Genomic DNA, 9,708 nt, shown 5'->3' with positions numbered 1-9,708 from the left:
TTCCATGCTCAGCTTTCTTTATAGTCCAACTCTCACATCCATAAATGACCACTGGAAAAACCATAGCCTTGACTAGACAGACCTTTGTTGGCAAAGTAATGTCTATGCTTTTTAATATGCTGTCTGGGTTGTCATAACTTTCCTTCCAAGGAGTAAGTGTCTTTTAATTTCATGGCTGCAATCACCGTCTGCAGTGATTTTGGAGCCCAAAAAAATAAAGTCAGCCCCTGTTTCCACTGTTTCCCCATCTATTTCCCATGAAGTGATGGGACTGGATGCCATGATCTTCATTTTCTGAATGTTGAGCTTTAAGCCAACTTTTTCACTCTCGTCTTTCACTTTCATCAAGAAGTGTTAGACACTACCAAAGCAACCCTGTGCACATAGACACAAGACATTTTTGGCCTGTGGCAGCTCTGCCCCAGTGAGACTTGAACATGAAAGTGGTGCAGCTGCTGGGCTTGCAGGGACCCTGGTGGCACCAAGTGTATAGGGAGATGGACTGTCTCTGCCACAGGAGTTATGGCCCTATCAGAGTCTTTTTTCGAGCCTCTTGTAGCTGGGAATTAGAAGGCCTCTTTGGGCAGTCTTTCTCCGTAGCTCCACCCATTCATGCACTTAGAGGGCTCCCTTGCCTGGGGTCCTTCTCTGTTATTTGTCACTTCAGGCACATAGAGAGGCCCCCCTGGCTGGTTTAGTGCATCAGTCACTTAAAGGAGCACCCTGGGTAGGGTCCTATTCTGTAGTTCAGTGTGTCAGGCTTTTGATGGGCCAGCCTCTCTATTGTTCAGCTGCCAATATTGGTATGTGGGGGAGAGAGGCTATGGTGATGGCTCCACCTCCTACAGGTGACTCAGCAGTATTGCCTTGCTTCCTTGGCTGCCCTGCTTTCCTCCACAGGCATTTCCCACCACAGTCTCCTCCCTCACATCCCCTTGATCCGTCTCTCTACAGTCAACAGCATCCCTCGCCCGGGGATTGCTCCACAATCCCTAAACTCCAGCTCCCAGCCACTGCGCCTTCCAGGGGACCTACTTCCCTGTCTGGGGTATGTATGGCTGCAGCAAGGACTGTCTGATTCTTATTCCAATTAGGTTGCCAACAGTGATCAGCTGTTTCACTCTGAGTCTTACATGTTTCTCCTCTGACTCAGACAATTGCCCCAATGTGGGGATTGAATCCCTGCTTCAGTTCCTCCACCCACTGAGGGCAGGCCCAGTCCTAGTAACACTCCCATTTTCCCCCTAGTTCCTTCCTCTACCAAGTTTTGCGTGAGTCTATATATTCTTTTCCGCTGGTCAGGTACTCTTGTCTACTCTCAGCTAGTGTTCTGCATGCACTTCTGTGTCTGAAGGTGTATTCCTGATGTATCCGTGGAGAGAGATGTACTCCACGTCCACCTACTTCTCCACCATCTTGTTCTCTCCTGTCACCCTGCTTATTTAACTTATATGCAGAGTACATCATGCAAAATGCGGGGCTGGATGAAGCACAAGCTGGAATCAATACTGCTGGGAGAAATATCAATAACCTCAGATACACAGATGACACCACCCTTATGGCAGAAAGCAAAGAAGAACAAAAGAGCCTCTTGATGAAGGTGAAAGAGGAGAGTGAAAAAGCTGGGTTAAAATTCAACATTGAAAAAACTAAGATCATGGCATCCGGTCCCGTAACTTCATGGCAAACAGATGGGGAAACAATGGAAACAGTGACAGACTATTTTGGGGGGGGGGGCTCCAAAATCACTGCAGATGGTGACTGCAGCCATGACACTAAAAGACACTTGCTCCTTGGAAGAAAAGTTATGACCAAACTAGATAGCATATTAAAAAGCAAAAACAATTCTGGTTTCCTCAGTGTGTATGCCCAGCAGTGGGATTGCTGGGTCATATGGCAGTTCTATTTGCAATTTTTTAAGGAATCTCCACACTGTTCTCCATAGTGGCTGTACTAGTTTGCATTCCCACCAACAGTGTAGGAGGGTTCCCTTTTCCCACACCCTCTCCAGCATTTATTGCTTGCAGATTTTTGGATCGCAGACATTCTGACTGGTATGAAGTGGTACCTAATTGTGGTTTTGATTTGCATTTCTCTAATAATGAGTGATGTTGAGCATCTTCTCATGTGTTTGTTAGCCATCCGTATGTCTTCTTTGGAGAAATGTCTATTTAGTTCTTTGGCCCATTTTTTGATTGGGTCTTTTATTTTTCTGGAATTGAGTTGCATAAGTTGCTTGTATATTTTTGAGATTAGTTGTTTGTCAGTTGTTTCATTTGCTATTATTTTCTCCCATTCAGAAGGCTGTCTTTTCACCTTGCTTATATTTTCCTTTGTTGTGCAGAAGCTTTTCATTTTAATTAGATCCCATTTGTTTATTTTTGCTTTTATTTCCAGAATTCTGGGAGGTGGATCATGGAGGATCCTGCTGTGATTTAGGAAACCAGAATTGAAAGAGACACATGTACCCCAATGTTCATCGCAGCACTGTTTATAATAGCCAGGACATGGAAACAACCTACATGTCCATCAGCAGATGAATGGATAAGAAAGCTGTGGTACATATACACAATGAAGTATTACTCAGCCATTAAAAAGAATACATTTGAATCAGTTCTGTTGAGATGGATGAAACTGGAGCCGATTATACAGAGTGAAGTAAGCCAGAAAGAAAAACACCAATACAGTATACTAACACATATATATGGAATTTAGAAAGATGGCAATGACGACCCTGTATGCAAGACAGCAAAAAAGACACAGATGTGTATAGCGGACTTTTGGACTCAGAGGGAGAGGGAGAGGGTGGGATGATTTGGGAGAATGGCATTGAAACATGTATACTATCATGTAAGAATCTAATCACCAGTCTATGTCCGATGCAGGATACAGCATGCTTGGGGCTAGTGCACGGGGATGACCCAGAGGGATGTTGTGGGGAGGGAGGTGGGAGGGGGTTCATGTTTGGGATCGCATGTACACTCGTGGTGGATTCATGTCAATGTATGGCAAAAACCAATACAGTATTGTAAAGTAAAATAAAAATAAAAAATTAAAAAAAAAAAGTTTACAGCCCCATGGCTAAAAAAAAAAAAAAAAAAAAAAGGAAGCAAAAACATTACTTTGCCAATGAAGGTCTGTCTAGTCAAAGCTATTGTTTTTCCAGCAGTCATCTGTGGATGTGAGAATTGGACCATAAAGAAAGCTGAGCACCAAAGAATTGATGCTTTTGAAGTGTGGTGTTGGAGAAGACTCTTGAGAGTCCCTTGGACTGTAAGGAGATCAAATCAGTCAATCCTAAAGGAAATCAATCCTGAATATTCATTGGAACGGCTGGTGCTGAAGCTGAAACTCTGATACTTCAGCCACCTGATGTGAAGAACTGACTCATTGGAAAAGACCCTTAGGCTGGGGAAGACTGAAGGCAGGAGGAGAAGGGGACGACAGAGGATGAGATGGTTAGATGGCATCAGCAGCTCAATGGACATGAGTTTGAGCAGGCTCCAGGAGTTGGTGATGGACAGGGAGGCCTGGTGTCCATGGGGTTGCAAAGAGTCGGACACGACTGAGTGACTGAACAGAACTGTGAAATTAAAATATCTCCTGCCATCTTAATCAACAAGAAATGTCACAGCCAACAGCGATTTCTGGCTTCCAAATGTCAATGAGGTCTCTGAAAACTGTGATCCAGCAGATGCCACCAGCCCCCTCAGTTCTTGCTGAGGAGCTGGCAGAATGCAAGAAGCAATGTGAACAGGAAACAGGATTGGCCCCAGATAGCTGAGGAGCCTAAGCAAGGAATGAACTCAAGGAGCCCAGAGGCTTGCATCTTCTCATACACAGAATGCTAAATTCCTTAACTTGATGTTCAAACTGGCTGCTCGCTTTGTTGCAAACTTATATATAGCCTGACTTCCCCTCCTGCCTCCTTGGAGCAGTTTTCTCAAGAGCTACTGAGATGCTGTCTCCAAGGCTCAGAGTCCTAAACATTTCTACCAAATAAAATAACTCTCTACTTTCAGGTTGTGACTATATTTTTTAGTAGACATGTTTTTATACCCAACAGCTAGAACTTGAGGCTTTACTTCCTAAAATTAGCAGGCTAACTTTTTCTTAGCTCACTAGAGACTCTTTACCCAGAAATGAAACCACCAGCAAATGCTTGTCCCTACTATACAAGGTAACTGAAGAACTGTCACCTCAGGAAATGCTGATTCAGTTAACCCTAGGGGTAACCATGGGAGTAGCCTTGGGTGAACCAGAGTCCCTGGTCTGGATCTATGCAACTCTAAGTCAGGTTTAGGAACTTGCATTAGCTAACAACCTGGGAGCTCTTTATAAATGGGGACCTTAGGTCCCAGCAGACCTCCTGAACCCAATGCTGCATGTCCACAAGACCCTGCAGGATCTGCAGGCACAGGTACCCTTGACAGGCACTTGTCTGTACCAGACTCTCACAGCAACTTCATGAAAGGAACAGCTTGCTCACAGCTCAGATCTTACAAAGACTTAAAAGTAATAGTCACTTCATGCCATAACCCACAGCTGTGTCACTGACACATCAGCCAGTTTCTCCCCCATGTTTCTTAGCAGCCTGCCAAGTCTGAAGCGTATGGGGTTTCCTTTCTTGGAACTCCTTACAAACAAGATTGGTGTTTGAGAACGTCAGCCTCCTGTTCTTACCCAATGCTCCTGAACACCAAGGTGAGATGGGAGGTAGAGATCCCCGGCCCCCCAGGGTGAGTAACTGGAGTTTGTTCCCTATGGACAGAAACTCCAAAATATCCATAGTAGGACAATCAACAGAAGAAGCTGGGTCCTGCCCAGATAGCAGATAAGGAGACCACATATTTCTCATTCTCCAAGTCAAGGAAACCCTCCCAACTCAAAAGCTCCTTGGAGCAAAAGGGGAGTGATGTCAACTACCCACAGGCCTCTTCAGTGGAATCCATCTTGGTTGAGTGATGCACATGTACACATGGGAGGATCCTGAGACATACCAAACATGGACTCAGAACCAGACGAATTAAGATGACTGGCCAAAGGAAATCCAGAAGGAATGTCCCATAAAAGAGATTCAAACCACCACAAGGGCATGGCTCTCTCTAGGTCCACCAGTGTGTCTACCCACACATACTGTACTCTTTCTCCTGATAAACACTTGACTTGTTTCACTACTTTCTGTCTTTGTGGGAATTCTTTTCTGCAAAACTGAAGGGCCAAGGTCTTGTCACTGACTGCTGGTCTAGTGGCTAAGACCCAGTGCTCTCACTGCCGAGACTCCACCTTAATCTCTGGACCTCAATCTCTGGCCAGGAACCGAAACCCAGCTTCAAGCTGCTGAAGGCCAAGGCCACCCAAGACCTTAGGAAGCCCTTTCTAAGGGAACAGTGCAGACCTGCTCAGGGTACCACGGAGCTTCCACAGTAGGCCCCAGAATGATGTGAGCCAACAGAAACACCGTCAAGGAGACTAAGTACATTATATGTAGCAGAACAAATTTCTGATGTATTATCCAAGGTCATTTTCAGGTTGGGGAGGATGTCTGTCCAGAGGCCCTCTTCCCACTGACACTGAGACCTCCATCACCTCAGGGAAAAGCAGATGTAGCTGAGAAATACGAGAATATGGGGACTATGTTCAGATTTTGGCTTTTAAAACAGGCTCTTCTGAAAGCTCATTTCCATAAGAATAGTTACGAATGATAGGGCTTTCATTTGAAAGAGCGGGGCTTTGTGGACTGCAGAAAGGATTTTCTAAATCCCAGGAAGTGAAGTGAAGTCACTCAGTCATGTCCAACTCTTTGCGACCCCATGGACTGTAGCCCACTCAGGCTCCTCTGTCCATGGGATTCTCCAGGCAAGAATACTGGAGTGGTTGCCATTTCCTCCTCCAGGGGATCTTCCCAACCCAGGGATTGAACTTGGGTCTCCTGCATTGCAGGCAGATGCTTTATCCGCTGAGCCACCAGGGAATCCCAGGAATGTTCTTCTAATTATTGAGAATCAGAGGCTGAGTGGTCTCAGGGTATGAAATGTTTAACTGCAAGCCCTGGAGTGGGGAAGAATGAAATTAACATGGGGGTGGTTTCCTGCCCTCCAGGAAGAAGAAAAGTCCCTCCTGGGATTGAGGGAAATGCCCAGAGAGGGATCAGGAGGTAAGGAGCAGAAGCAAGAGACTATGAGCAGGGCCTGTGTCTCGCCCTCATGCGGGTTCAACCCCCAGGGGCAGAGGCAAGGAAGAGACCCCCGTAGAAAGCCCAGAGTAGAGGGGCCAGTGCCTTGTTCACCTTGAGGCACTCTGGGAGGAAATGGCCCCACAGAGACCCCATGCCAACATGTGGAGGCCTGGGGAGAGCATTCCTTAGGGCCTAATGTGGCTCCCCCCAAGGCCCTCCAGTAGAAGGCGGAGGGCAATTCTGGTGTGGCCAGAGACTCTCTCAAGGAACACTGAAGGGAGCCGGGACCTAAGGCCAGCCTGATTGCAGTATGGGGAAGCAAATCCCACGGCTGAGGCTGTAGCAAGGACAGGCCAAAGGGGGGGGTGGCTGCGAACAGATGGAGTGGGTGGCCAAGTGTCAGAAGGCAGTGCCAGGGATCTGCTAGCCAGGGATGATGGCTGAGCAGGTCTCGAAATCCCACAACCAAAGGTCAGCAGAGCCAGACCCTCACCCCACTCAAGTCAACACTCAGATCACAGCAGGAGGAGAAGGCCAAAAGTTGAGTCCACATAGTCTGAGTGCAAATCTTGAGGAGTCTGAATTACTTCAAGAGTCAAGAGTGGTTTTTCTGTCATCTGTGGAGACAGGTGATCCTAAGTTTGGTTACCAACAAACATTCGTATAGTCAAAGCTATGGTTTTTCCAGTAGTCATGTATGGATATGAGAGTTGGACCATAAAGAAAGCTAAGCTTTTAAGAATTGATGCTTTTGAACTGTGGTGTTGGAGAAGACTCTGGAGAGTCCCTTGGACTGCAAGGAGATCAAACCAGTCAATCCTAAAGGAAATCAACCCTGAATATTCATTGGAAGGACTGATGCTGAAACTCCAATACTGTGGCCACCTGATGTAAAAAGTTGACTCATTTGGAAAAGACCCTGATGCTAGGAAACATTTAAGGCAGGAAAAGGGGATGGCAAAGGACAAGATGGTTGGATGGCGTCACTGACTCAATGGACATGAGTTTGAGCAAACTCTGGGAGTTGGGAGGGGCATCTGGCTCCACGTGACACACAGAGTTAAGCCTAAGCCACCCGTCCCACCACCTGCCAGTCTCTCTCTGAAGGGTGTGTGTCACCTCACACACCCTTCAGCACATGAACATTGTTGATTTTCTCCAAATACCCTACCCTTCTTCATATACTCCCACCTTTGAACACGCCTCACCCACAGGCTTCTAATACTTTGGTGTAATTATTTACATCTGGCTATGTTCTCTTTCAAACGTGAAGGCTCTGTGTTATTCATATGCTTATCCCATTTCCCCACCAACAGTTCCAACTTTGTGGATCCACTCAGCAGTTCATGTGTTAGCCCACAAGAATCAACACCTTCCAAAGATGGAATGGGCTGCCTCAGGAGAGAGGACATCCCCCCTCATGGGAGATGTGCAAGCATCAGTTCTACCCAGGGCTGACAGTGATGCCACGAGAGGGGGCAGAAGACTGTGACCCTCAGGAGCCTATGCTATGCTCAGAGTCTGAAGGTCCCTGAGTACTAGGAAGAGGCACCAGTGGCCGCAGGCTGAGGGGGAGGATGCTGGGACCAACATGGGTGGAGTTCCAGCAGCCCCAAGGGAGTGGGGAAGAGGGCTCTGGTGGCAGATGCCAGCAACAGGGGCAGCTCAAATATAATGGAGCATGTATTCGGCTTCCTGAAGTCCCTATGGAAAACATATGGTAACTCACTCAACTACAGTGTCTGTGCCATGTGCCATGCCAAATGATGCTTTAGTGCATGGAGGGAGGCATGCACGGGTGCAGTGCAGTCCCTATAGATGAGAGGTATGGTAGACAGTGTGTGTTGTGTGTGTTAGTCTGGGTGTTAGTCACTCAGTCATGTCTGACTCTTTGCGACCCCATGGACTATAGCCTGCCACGCTCCTCTGTCCATGGGATTCTTCAGGCAAGAATACTGGAGTGGGTTGCCATTTCCTTCTCCGGTGGTAGACAGTAAAATAGCAGAAAATAAACTATGCCATTAAAAAATCTATTGGGTTGGTCAAAAAGTTCATTCAGGTTTCTCTGTTGCATTGTACGGAAAAACCTAAACAAACTTTTTGGCTGACCCACTACTTCTGCACCTACCTTTAGCTACAATACCAGTTCCAGCCCATGCCTTCCTCAAACACTTCTTCACTCCAAGGTTCTCAGGCAGCAATAGGCTTACGGAAGTTTATGGAAGGTGGTCAGATGGAAGGAGATGGGTGGAGAAGCTAAGGAATCAAGGTAATGTACTGTACCACCCCCTCCACCATGGACAGCTCCACATTTAGAGTCAGGAAAACCACCTGACCCTCTAAGAGGATAGAAGCAATTACATTTGCCCCAGCTGTCTTTTTATGTAATCCGAATGGATATAATCTGGGCAGGCTGAGTATTTTAAAAATCCCAGCAATGACTATTTTGATTCCTGGTTTGATTTGAAATCCTGTGACACTGATGGAAAACCACAGCTCGGGAAAATGACCAGCACTGGGGATAGCCGAGACTATTTTCCATTATACATTTGCCAAAAGAGCAGTTAGAATTTTTGAGTTCTTGCCTGTTATAAAGTACAGCGAGAAAAATGCAAATTTTAGATATAATTTCAAAGCTCTTTCATTCAGATCATAGTCATTTGGGTTTTTGTTTTTGTTTTTTGGCCATGCCCCATGGCATGTGGAATCTTAGTTCGCCAAACAGGGATTGAACCCATGTCCCCTGCTGTGGAAGCACACAGTCCTAACCCCTGGATCACCAGGGAAGTCCTTGGATCTTAGTCATTTATGAAACAAGTCAAAGAGTGATTCCTTCCATCTTTCACTGAGATTTTGTTGGGCTGTAAGGCAAAGATGGTTTGGAGTAATTTAGCATATCATGAGCATCTCCTTCAATAAAGAGGTGTGTGAGGGACTCAGAGGTCAAAATACCAATAGAAAGCCAACAAACTGGATACGAAGGACAGTATCATTCAGGCCAAAATATCACCCTTACATCTAAATGATACGAACAATCAATTCCACAAGACAGAAGTGTGCTGTGCAATTATCTAGGTAATGTTATATAGGTAAGTGGTTCCATTTCCTGTGTGTTGGGAAGAGCCCCTGCAGACAAAGGCTTCCATCTTAGGCTGCCTCTCCATCGTACTCTATAAAAGCGTTCTCTTGTTCCACCAGCACTCAAGGAGCACCACAGATGTACCAGGGACTGTGCTGGGGGTGCAAAGATGGATGAGATGTGGCCATAGCCTGCGGCACCTCACTCTAGCTAGGGACACACACACAATCAGGCTGCCAAGAGAAGGGAGTTGAAAAGGAGGTCCCTGTGCAATGAGTATCTGCATCTGAGGAGGGCGCGGGGTGTGTTGAATCATGCCCCAGGGAGAGACGGCATGTCCAGGCTGGCTCCTCAGGGGGCCCTGACCAAGAAGCTCAGAGGAAGGGCATTCCAAGCTCAGAGGACAACTGGAGCAAAGGGAAAAAGTGGACTCCATGTACAAAGTACAAAG

This window comes from Ovis aries, chromosome X, assembly GCF_016772045.2.
Source record: "Ovis aries strain OAR_USU_Benz2616 breed Rambouillet chromosome X, ARS-UI_Ramb_v3.0, whole genome shotgun sequence".
In the NCBI taxonomy this organism is placed as follows: Eukaryota; Metazoa; Chordata; class Mammalia; order Artiodactyla; family Bovidae; genus Ovis; species Ovis aries.
This window is presented reverse-complemented; position numbering follows the sequence as displayed.